We start from the raw sequence: 10,800 nt of genomic DNA, 5'->3' as shown, positions 1-10,800 counted from the left end.
GAGGGGGGCGGGGGGGGGGTAGAAGGCAGATTGGGGGTTGGGGAGGGGGGATTTTTCTATCAGGTATATACAGTGGCTGATGGTGGAGGAATTTCACTGGTTGTTTTTTTTTAATTTTTGTTTTTACCAGAAGTTTTCTTGGGAAGATTGGGGGATGGGATGGAGTGGGAGGGATTCAATGAGCAGTATGTGGAAGGGGAGGGATTCTGTCAGACGTATGGAGGGTGAGGGGAGGGATTCTGTCAGCCGTATAGAGGGTGAGGGGAGGGATTCTGTCAGCTGTGTGGAGGGTGAGGGGAGGGATTCTATCAGCTGTGTGGAGGGTGAGGGGAGGAATTCTATCAGCTGTGTGGAGGGTGAGGGGAGGGATTCTGTCAGACGTATGGAGGGTGGGGGGAGGGATTCTATCAGCTGTGTGGAGGGTGGGGGGAGGGATTCTATCAGCTGTGTGGAGGGTGGGGGGAGGGATTCTATCAGCTGTGTGGAGGGTGGGGGGAGGGATTCTGTCAGCTGTATGGAGGGTGAGGGGAGGGATTCTATCAGCTGTGTGGAGGGTGAGGGGAGGGATTCTGTCAGCTGTGTGGAGGGTGAGGGGAGGGATTCTATCAGCTGTGTGGAGGGTGAGGGGAGGGATTCTGTCAGCTGTGTGGAGGGTGAGGGGAGGGATTCTATCAGCTGTGTGGAGGGTGAGGGGAGGGATTCAATCAGCAATGTGTGGAGGGGGGGATTCATTCATCAGTGTGTGGAGGGGGGATTCAATCATCATGGGGGGTTTGGGGGGGGTTCAATCAGCAATGTGTGGAGGGGGGTGTGTGTCAGTAGATCCTTTGCAGCTGGCTGGGTTGACATGGCTTTGTTTCTGATATGAGACCAAATTCCATAAAAGTCAGTTTTACTTTCTGTCAGGTTCTGCTTCAACAGAGTGTGTAGGTCTGATCAGCTGATTTAAATCTGCATGTAATGCTTACGATTGCTACTGCATAAACTGGACAAAACTAACAGAAGTGTTAACGCCATGTCATCAGTGGTCAAATCCAAACCTGAGAAAAAGTTTTCTTCATCTCCCTTAACTCTGTGAAGAGTCATTGGGGTGTGTACACCAGATCCCTCCAGGTCTGTCGGTTGTGTGTCAGAGCCTGGGTCTCTGCAAATGGTTTTTCTGTCCATTTCGCAGTGCTATCAGTCCATTGTTATTTTTCTTTCACAAAAAGTAGAGCACCAGTAAAAGGGCAAAACCTCATGTAATATCACAGTAGGTCTTGCCTTGGACATAGCTTGACGCTATCTTCTCTGCCATTCATGTAATGCGTGCTAACCCAGGCTCAAAAGTGGAATGGTTGTTTTTCTTTCTTCTTTGCATTTTCTTCATTCATTTCCTCTCAGGGAAAAGTGGTGGTGGGGAGGGGGAATCTTTTGTTGTGGACCAGTGTTTTGTGTGTGGATACATCTGTTAAATTAAGCTTCAGTTGGAAAACCAGTGCATGTGGGGGCAGCATTGCTCAAAGTTTGTAGATTTGTTGTTTAGCGGTGTTATTTACAGTGTTACAATGTACTCTGTTGCTGCTTGATGTTGTTTGTTTTACATGTGCAAGTAGTATTTCTCTGTATGAATCTACGTTGCTCATATCATTTTATGGATCTGACCAGAGCCAGCATTTAATAGATTTTTTTTTTCAAATGGTGTTTTTGTTCATCCAGGAATTAGATCCACAAAAAGGATACAAAACAAGATGCTCAAATACAAGGTTGTGTATTTTTGTTCTCAGACTGTTTCTGGCTATAAACCTTTGGAACTCTGTTTGAATCCCAGTGCATTTTGAGTGCCTCTGCAATTTCATGCCTTTTCAAGTGTTTTTGGGGTTGGTTTTTTTTTCGTTGTTGTTATTGACGATTTGAATTGGAAAGCAAAAATTCACAGATTTCTTTGAAAACAACTAATTTCAACTTGTGGCTTTGTTACGATTTTGGGATTGGTAAAGAGTTCACTGAAAGAATGTCATGATTACTGCAAAAAATATTTTCTGAAAATAATCATTTAAATAAGCAGTCTGCAAAATGAGAATTGAAGGGTAAGTTGTTTGAGTGTTATAAGTTCCCTTGTTGAAATGTGATGGTCAGCCACATTCCTGAACAATACATCTTGGTTGGAGAGAGATTATTGTTTTTTGTTCACATTTATAATTTTATTTAAAGCTGCACTTCAGTTAAAACGTGTGCAAAAGACATTTTTTTTACAATTGTGCAAAAATATTGTTGCCAACTGAGACAAACCAACCTGATAATGTTGAAAGAAAAACAAATCAGTGTTTTTTGTTAGAAAGGCTTGAGTGTGTTCATGCATGTTGTGCAATATTGATGAAAAGCACTGTCAACATTTGAAACAAGAACAAAAAATGAATGCATGTATTGTTATGAGTGTTACTGCCAACTGGAACATATCTTATGTCAGCATTTTTATTGCCAACTGATGGGTTCAGTGTGTCTTGGTGTGGACACAGCAATATTATCATTGATGGATGAGGTTCATCATGCACGTTTGGTTGTTAGACAGCAAGGCCAAAGCTGGCTTGTACAAGCGCTCTAAGCAGTGCAGAAGTTTGCTTTGCGCTACGAATTTTCCCTCTTGTGTCTGTGCTAATTCCATGGACTTAGAAAAATTCTTAGCACAAAGCAAACGTAGTGCTGCTCATACAAGGTTTGGGGCCGATGGATTTCTCATATCTTGGTTACCAGACCATGTGTAAAGTAAATTTTGTTGTGTTTGTATGGTTTTTTTTTTTTTTTTTTGTATTAAAGTTCATTGTTTTTGTTAACTGTCGTTTTAAAGATCATTCTCCCTGACAGATGGAAAGGCAGGAATGCAGAATCGTGTAGATACTGGATACCATATATATATATATATATGTATATATATTTATATTTTTTGTTTTTAACCTTACATTATATTTATATATGTTTGAATAATCTGTTATATTTATATGTATGTTTTTATATATTTGAATATTCCTGTTCATGCTGTTGTAAAGTGCTTTATACATCTTTAGATCCAAAAAGAAGCCTTTTTTAATATTTCAAAACTACACTGTCAAAAAAAAAAAAAAAAAAAAAGAAGGAAAAAAAAGCCTCTTTTCATATAATTTCAGAACTACACCTATCTGAGCTCCTTGACATGACTTTTAAACAGATTTTTTATTCCATCCAAACTGGGGTTCCAGAGACAAAGTATTTTCTATTGAAAATCACATTGTTTTGTGTATTTTTTGTTTTGTCTTCCTTCTAGCTTCCAGAAATGTGTATTATATCTTCTTATTTGTATTGTGAACAGTTCTTTACTGTGCAGATTCTTACTTTCTGAAAACACTCTCAGCTTAATGTTGGTGATTTCTTTGTCATATATTTGTCCACCCCCACCCCAGCAAACTATGCTTGGTATCTGAGAGCTGCATACCATGGGTACATTTATAGAATGGAACAATACATTCAGACTAAACATCACCTGATGTGAGGATGCTGATTACATACACAAAATGATCATTGTTGACTACTTAAAGGAGTTCTGAAGTTTTGTTGATCTTCAGATGATGATGCTAACTGATTGGTTAGAATAATGTGGGTGAAAAGTACCTGGCCAGTGGGGATGAAAACAAAAAGAAAAAAAAATCAGTTAAGGAATACCTACCACATATCTATCAACATAGATGATTTTTTTATGATTAGGACATTCTTTTCCTGAAATTACATTTAATTTTAACATACTTACCACAAACCACGGGAGGTTATTTAAATATATAAATATGAATGTCTCACTCAAAAGTTGGTTTATTATCAAGCTATTGGACTGGGGGCAAACTTTAGGAGTCTTGAAGTTCATGGGAACTTGCTTTGTGTGTGCAGCATGAGTGTTTCAGGTTAAATTGTGATTTTATTGAGAATTAATACACTCAAGTTTTTTGTTAACGATTTCTCTTGACCAAGAGGCTCTGAATGTGAACCCACCAAATGGTATCCTCCTGTTTTTGAAACTGCCAAACCGTCTTTGCTACTTTTGATCCAGTTTATTCAGAAACTGGCCAAAGTTTACAATCCAACATTCCTTTTTAAATTTTTTTTTTTTTTTTTTTTTTTGTTTTTGTAAATACATCCTAACCATTTGTTGACCCTTTAACAGTTGATCAACTTGATGAAAAACAAACAAATCCCCGATAGTCACCAAACTTTTGCAGTAGTCAAAGGTGAAGTTGTGTCAGTCTTCTTTGAAACCGTTTTTGTGGTGATAGCTGCATATATGATGCATGAAGATGACACAAAATAATATCTGGAACTTGAGTCCCAGTGCCCTTTTCCTTCCCCATGTCCCACAGTGATTTTGACCAGCCTGTGTAGCATGGGTATTCTTTTACAGCGCCATGTTTGCTTCATGTTATCAGTGTTCCCAAGTCTATGGCATTAATGTTGACTTGGCACTGCAAAGATGGTCATGCAGCTGATCCCCGTTTCAAAATCATGGTCCACCTTTCCCCAACCTCCCAGGTCATTTTAACTTCCAGCATGATTTCATCATCCCCAAGTCCATAACCGAGTGTTTCTAACCAGTTGGGGTTTTTTTGGGGGGTTTTTTGTTTGTTTTGTTTTGTTTCTTCACTGGTCCTCAGCTAACTTATTTTTCCATGTTTAAAAAAAATACATTTTTTTTTTTTTTACAAGCTCTTAGACATAGAACAGTTGTGGTTCTTTCAACATCATGATGGGGACAAAAACAAGTTATAGAACAGTTGTTTTTGTCCCCATCATGATGTTGAAAGAACCACAAGTTATAGAACAGTTGTTTTTGTCCCCGTCATGATGTTGAAAGAACCACAAGTTATGGGTTGTTTTCCCCTGTTTGTGTGTTTGACACAATACTGTAGTTTTAGAAAACAGAAACTTTCCTGGCCCTCACAAAAAACTGAGAAAGCATTGTTTTCTTAAACTGGCAAATTAACGTGTGATTATTTATAAGAATTTATTTGCACTATGAGTTTACCTAATTCTAAGTTCCTAGCAGTTATGGCAATGTGCTGTTGTTTTTTTGATTTTCATTATACCAATTTTTGTGCATTTCCATGTTCTTTCACAGTTATGTCAAAGAGGTTATTTGCTTGTTTCTGCATACTTATAAGATGGATTTATGTGTTAACAAATCATGGGTGATCAAAAGTATTTGTAATGCTGAAGCTGAATATTATCTTGGTGAGCTATGGTTTTCATATCAGCTGAAGTACTTATTAAAACTTCCAATATGATTTTACAACAAGCATAGCAAGTATACATTCTGACATTGCCCATGTTATATGTACATGGTGGTATGTTGCACTTTTCAGGGTTTTTTTTTCTCTTTTTCTTATATTGATCACCATGTGATGTTGTTCACTTAACAAGACTGATGTTGATTGATAGTTTTTTTTTTCCTTGTTGCTCCCTGATGTTTGTGTCAAATATAAAACCATACTGACAAACAGCATTGCAAAGCAACACAACTGCCCTCCATTCCAATGTGTAAAAATCTTTGTCAGATGTTAAGCAGTCTTGCAAGAACCTCAAGAATTTCAAATTTTAGGGGGAAAAACCAAGCCAGGGGGAAAAAAAACTGAAAAAGTTTCAGTGGGAAAAGAGGGTGTGTAATTATAATATACCAACTGTAAAATTTGGCTACTACTTTTAGCAGGAAATATTCTGCATAAATACACAATATCATAATAAGCTTTAATCTTCCATGTTTTGTCAGTCATTCCAAATGCATGACCGTTTCTTGGCCTGTTATGAGCAAGACTGGTGATGTGTTCAATTTGGACAGAGGTGTTTATTTACCAGGATCACATTTGACTGGTGAAAGGTTTGATTTGTTTTCATGCAAGTGCATTTTGCAAACAGTCATTATAAAATTGTCACAAGCAGGTCACCATGATCATTTTAATGTTCCCCCTTTTTTTTTGTTTATTTATTTTTATTGTGTGTACTGATTCTGTGATGTGTGACAGGTTCTTGTGATACTGTATTGTTGTTGGTCCCAATAAAAGAGAAAATCCATTCAGATCTCATGTCAAGATTGTGAGTGAGTAAAAGATCAGCAGGACAAATAGAAAGCCATTGGTAGTATAATACAGATGCTCTTAAGAACAAAGGTAAATGGTATGTTGTGTTTGGAGACAATCTATGTTTGTGAATGAGTGCTATTGTGATCTGAATGGTGTATAGGTACTAAATATGTATACTTTTTGAACGATGAGGTATATCACATGTAGAGATTAGAGACTTTTTTCTTTCTTTTTTAACTGTAATGAAATACAGACGATTCAGGCTGATAATTTTATCTGAAGGAACAGGTAATTCCCAGAACAGATTCAGTCTGATGTATGCGATATCCCTACTCCACACGACATCCAATTCAATGACCAAGAAATCTGTGGCAGAATGTTTATGATCCCCAACATTTAAGAAAAAAAGAAAGTCAAGGTGGTTTCAATGTTTTCTTTAGTGAACATCCTGACAAGATGAGACCAGCGAATTGCTGTGTGACTTGTTATCTGTTGACTTTTACAGTTCTCCCTACCAGGGCACATGCCGACATATAATGTTAGTGCCAAGAGAGATGTCATGAACAGATTTGTCACTAAGTCAATTTTAAACAGGTATCATAGACAAAGGATTTTTTTTTTTTTTTTTAATTCCCCTCCAGAACTCATAAACCATGTCAAAAAGCCCATTTTTTTTCAACTATTTCAAAAGGAACAAACACTACACCAACACACACAAGAAATGAAAACAGACACAGTAAATACCAAGGCATTAAAGTCTTTTTCTTTTTTTTTTATCACGCATCCACCGAAACTATACAGGTACTGAACTATTTTCTTAAACAGTTACCATTCAGCAGATTAATTATAAAATGCACAGTTTTCTTTATTTCACTAAGACATTTTAATTATTAAAAAGTAGCAAAATTCCTGTACAACAGAGAGAGAAAAAAAAGATAATTGAGCAGTTGAGCAAATGTTCTTCCCAAACACCTCTCCCTGCCTCCCACTTCCTGCCCTGTATCTGCTTTTCCTCTTCGCTCACTCCTTCCCCACCCCTACCCCCCATTCCCACACACTGTTTTCTAGTTCCCACTTATTATCCCATTCCCAAACCATTTTCCCACATTTTGTTTTCCCATTCCCATATTTTATAAAGCTACGTCCTATATCTGGTTTTCCCATTCCCACATTTTGCCAAGTACGACGGTAAAAAGCCAGCTGCCTTCCCTTTCGTCTTCAAATCAGACGTGGCAAGAATAGCTTGAGCAACACCACCACAACAAATTCATTGATAAGCAACTCTTTCATTAACCTTGAACTCTGGACTGTATATATATATATATATATATATATATATATATATATATATATTCGCATGTGTGCAGTCTTTGTTACATAAATACTAAAATAATCAGCAAGCAACATCCCTGGACTCAGTCCGTATGTTTGGGGGCATCATAGGTTATGGCAGTGTGTGACATTGAGGTAACGATGAATATCAACTGATGCTGAAGACTTTGATTTCAAAGCAAAGATAAAGCTAAAATTTCAATTCTTCATAATAAAGAAAAAATGTATACAATAAACAATCCAAGCTTGAAGTTAACACAAATTTTTTTTTTTCAAAGAAAAATTCTGTGCATCTCCAAAGAGTGGCTTTGTATCAAATGAACAGATCCTATTAAGTATTGTGCAACGTGTGAATCACTAAACATGTATTGGTGCTCACATCTGACATGCATTCTTGGCAAGCATATCAAATATAAACCAATTACTGTATTTCTAGAAGATAATTCAACTTTCCCTTTTGAAAGTATACTGTTCACTGTGATATTGAAAAGAGAGTTTAAATAATCTGTCAGTTCACTGTCAACAGGAATATTGTACAGATAGGTGTTACATGAGCTAAGGTTAAAAAGTATCTATGTACACTAGTCTGTTAAATAAATCGTTCAGGTTTAAAAATACCCGTGTATATAGACATCTACAATAAAATGGTCTAATTAACCATACATAATATATACTAAAACATTTTAAAAAAAAAAATCCAAAATAGAATTTCAAATTAAAACTGAACATGTACAATAAAACTGATCAAAGTCAATAATGAAGTGAACGCTGTATGTATGAGAGGGAAAATGGTAGTGAGAATGGCAGTCAGTAAACTCAAAACTTGTCATGGCAATGCACATGATGCTAAGTACCAAGCAATCAAAATTCATGGACAGAAAGTAAAATAATGAAAAAACAACAACAACAAAACAAAAAAACAAACACCCCCCACCCCACCCCCACCCCAAAATAACACCACCAACAAAACAAACATTTTATAATTTTTCTGCACCCGTCTCCTTGTGATCAAGGCAGTGAAAACCAAAACTTTGGAACACATTTTAACGCGTTTGTTGGACTTAAATTTTTTTTCATTTATCAATTTTACCAGTTCAAATATGCATAAACTATTGTAGTAACCTTGACATCCTGTGGTGGAACTATTGTAATGAAGTTACAATGATAGGTAGGGCAATCAATCAAAGGACCTGCAGTCATCACTGGACAGCAAAAGAGCAGTGTCACCAGACGAAAACTGGGAAAAAAAACACACAAAAAAAACACAAACACATTGGTACTTAAATGCCCTAAATAGATTTTTTTTTTTTTAAACAACGCTGAACCCCTGATCACAGAGGACACTGATGAATCATGAACAGGGTTCCCCCAAACAAATTTCCACACTTTTTCCAGACCAGACTGAACACTTTCTATGCCATAAAAGCTGAAAGTTCCTCTGCTGCATCACTGAAGAAAGAGACTGGTGGATATCCTGGTATCAATGTTAAATTTCCATCACTTTTTGTTTTTTTCAAATGTGTACTTGTTCTGTTTTTTTGTTTTTTTTTTGTTTCAATACATTAAGCTCTTTGTTGAATGCTATTGGTCAAGGGTTTTATTTGAAATCAAAGACTTCCAGACCTTGAAGGCAAAGACTTTTCCAGCCCTAGAAATGGCTCTCTCATTTTTCCAGACTTCCATGACTCGGTAAAAACCCTGCACTACACCGACATTTTTCATCACTGAGATGGGGTGGGGTACAGTGGGGTGTGGGTCAACACAAAACAGGAAAGCACTGGCAATGACTGCCCACACTGCTGACTGGCCATCGGTCATATGTACTGTGAACAAGCTGAGCATCACTAAAGGTGCCATTTAGTTACCTGAAGAGACAACGACCTACCACTAAAGGTGTCATTTTGTTAACGAAACAACGACCCACTGTGAAAAGTGCCATTTGTTACCTGAAAGAGACAGTTGATCACAAGGATTGATGAACAGAAAACATGGGCTACTGGCCACCAAAAACATGGGACTCCCACAAACCAAAATAAATGGTGGTTGGCAAGATGTCAGGTAGTGTTACGAATAATGGCAGTCACTGATTATTGTGAAATGCGTACTTTATTTAATCTGAGAGGTACCAGTGGGTATTCTCATTAACTGAGAGTTGGAGAATGAATGATTCTTATATAGTCACCGGCCCTTTCCTGAATGGCCTTTATTCGCAACAAATTAAAAAGTAAAAAACGTTTAAAAAATCATGAAGGAAATCAAATTCTGCAATTGAGATTCATTTGGTTAAGATGGCAGTATGATCCAGCAAAGAAGCAACACAGAAGATTGGAACCTAGTTTTGTTTCAGTTTCAGGGTGTCAGAGCACGTGGACTGATCCATATAACGTACATCAGGAGAGGACAACTGAGAACCCAGGCGTACCAAGGACTTAAAAGTCCCCCAAAAAGGAGAAAAATTATTCAATACAAACAACTGATTTTTGTTTGTTTGCTTTTGTTTATAGTTTACTCACAGGCAAGGAGTAGAGAAAGATTGAAGAAAAAAAGGCACAAGTCATCCAAGTCCTCTGTGGGACAAGTAGGCTATTTACAGACCCCTGAGCCAAACTGCTATTGCTGGGCAGTGCAATCAACTGCAGGCACAGCCAAACTGCTACTGCTGGGCAGTGCCATCAACTGCAGGCACAGCCAAACTGCTACTGCTGGGCAGTGCCATCAACTGCAGGCACAGCCAAACTGCTACTGCTGGGCAGTGCCATCAACTGCAGGCACAGCCACATTGCTGGGCAATGCTTTCAACCACAGCCAAACTACTGTTGGTGCTTGATAAGGCTTCCCACCACACCACACTTCAGTATTTCTGGTTTGCCGTCATGGTTTTCAGACCATGCACACACACACACACACACACACACACAGAACTCATGCTGAGGAGAAAGCGTGTCTCAGTCATGTGCAACCGCCGTATCTTCTGTCTTTCAGGTATGCAAATGGGTACACAATTATAAAGCAATGCTTTATCCCACGTCAAAGTAAACACGCTTGTTAAAAAGTGAACAAATCAAGCCCAGGTAAACATCTGTCATGCATGTTTCTCTCCCCTGATGTATGTTTAGAGTAGCTGAAAATGAACAAGTTAGCATGCTCGCTCTCTCTCAAGTTGTTCACGCACGCACCGCATACTCATACACACATATTATGTTAGTGGCAAGAAAAAAGATAAAAGGTGAGCACTTTGTGAGTACCATATTTATTGCCAATTATTTGCAAAGGAAAGAAAACAGCAAGAAAAACTTGGCTAAGTGAGTTGAAGCATCAAATCAATGATTAATAAGAAAAAGTTTGCATGTATACATCAAATACAAACTATAAGCATCAATGCAAAATATAATGC

The sequence above is a fragment of the Babylonia areolata genome, chromosome 6 (genome assembly GCF_041734735.1).
Source record: "Babylonia areolata isolate BAREFJ2019XMU chromosome 6, ASM4173473v1, whole genome shotgun sequence".
Classification (NCBI taxonomy): domain Eukaryota; kingdom Metazoa; phylum Mollusca; class Gastropoda; order Neogastropoda; family Buccinidae; genus Babylonia; species Babylonia areolata.
The sequence above is the reverse complement of the archived record's forward strand: the minus strand, read 5'-3'. Positions refer to the sequence as shown.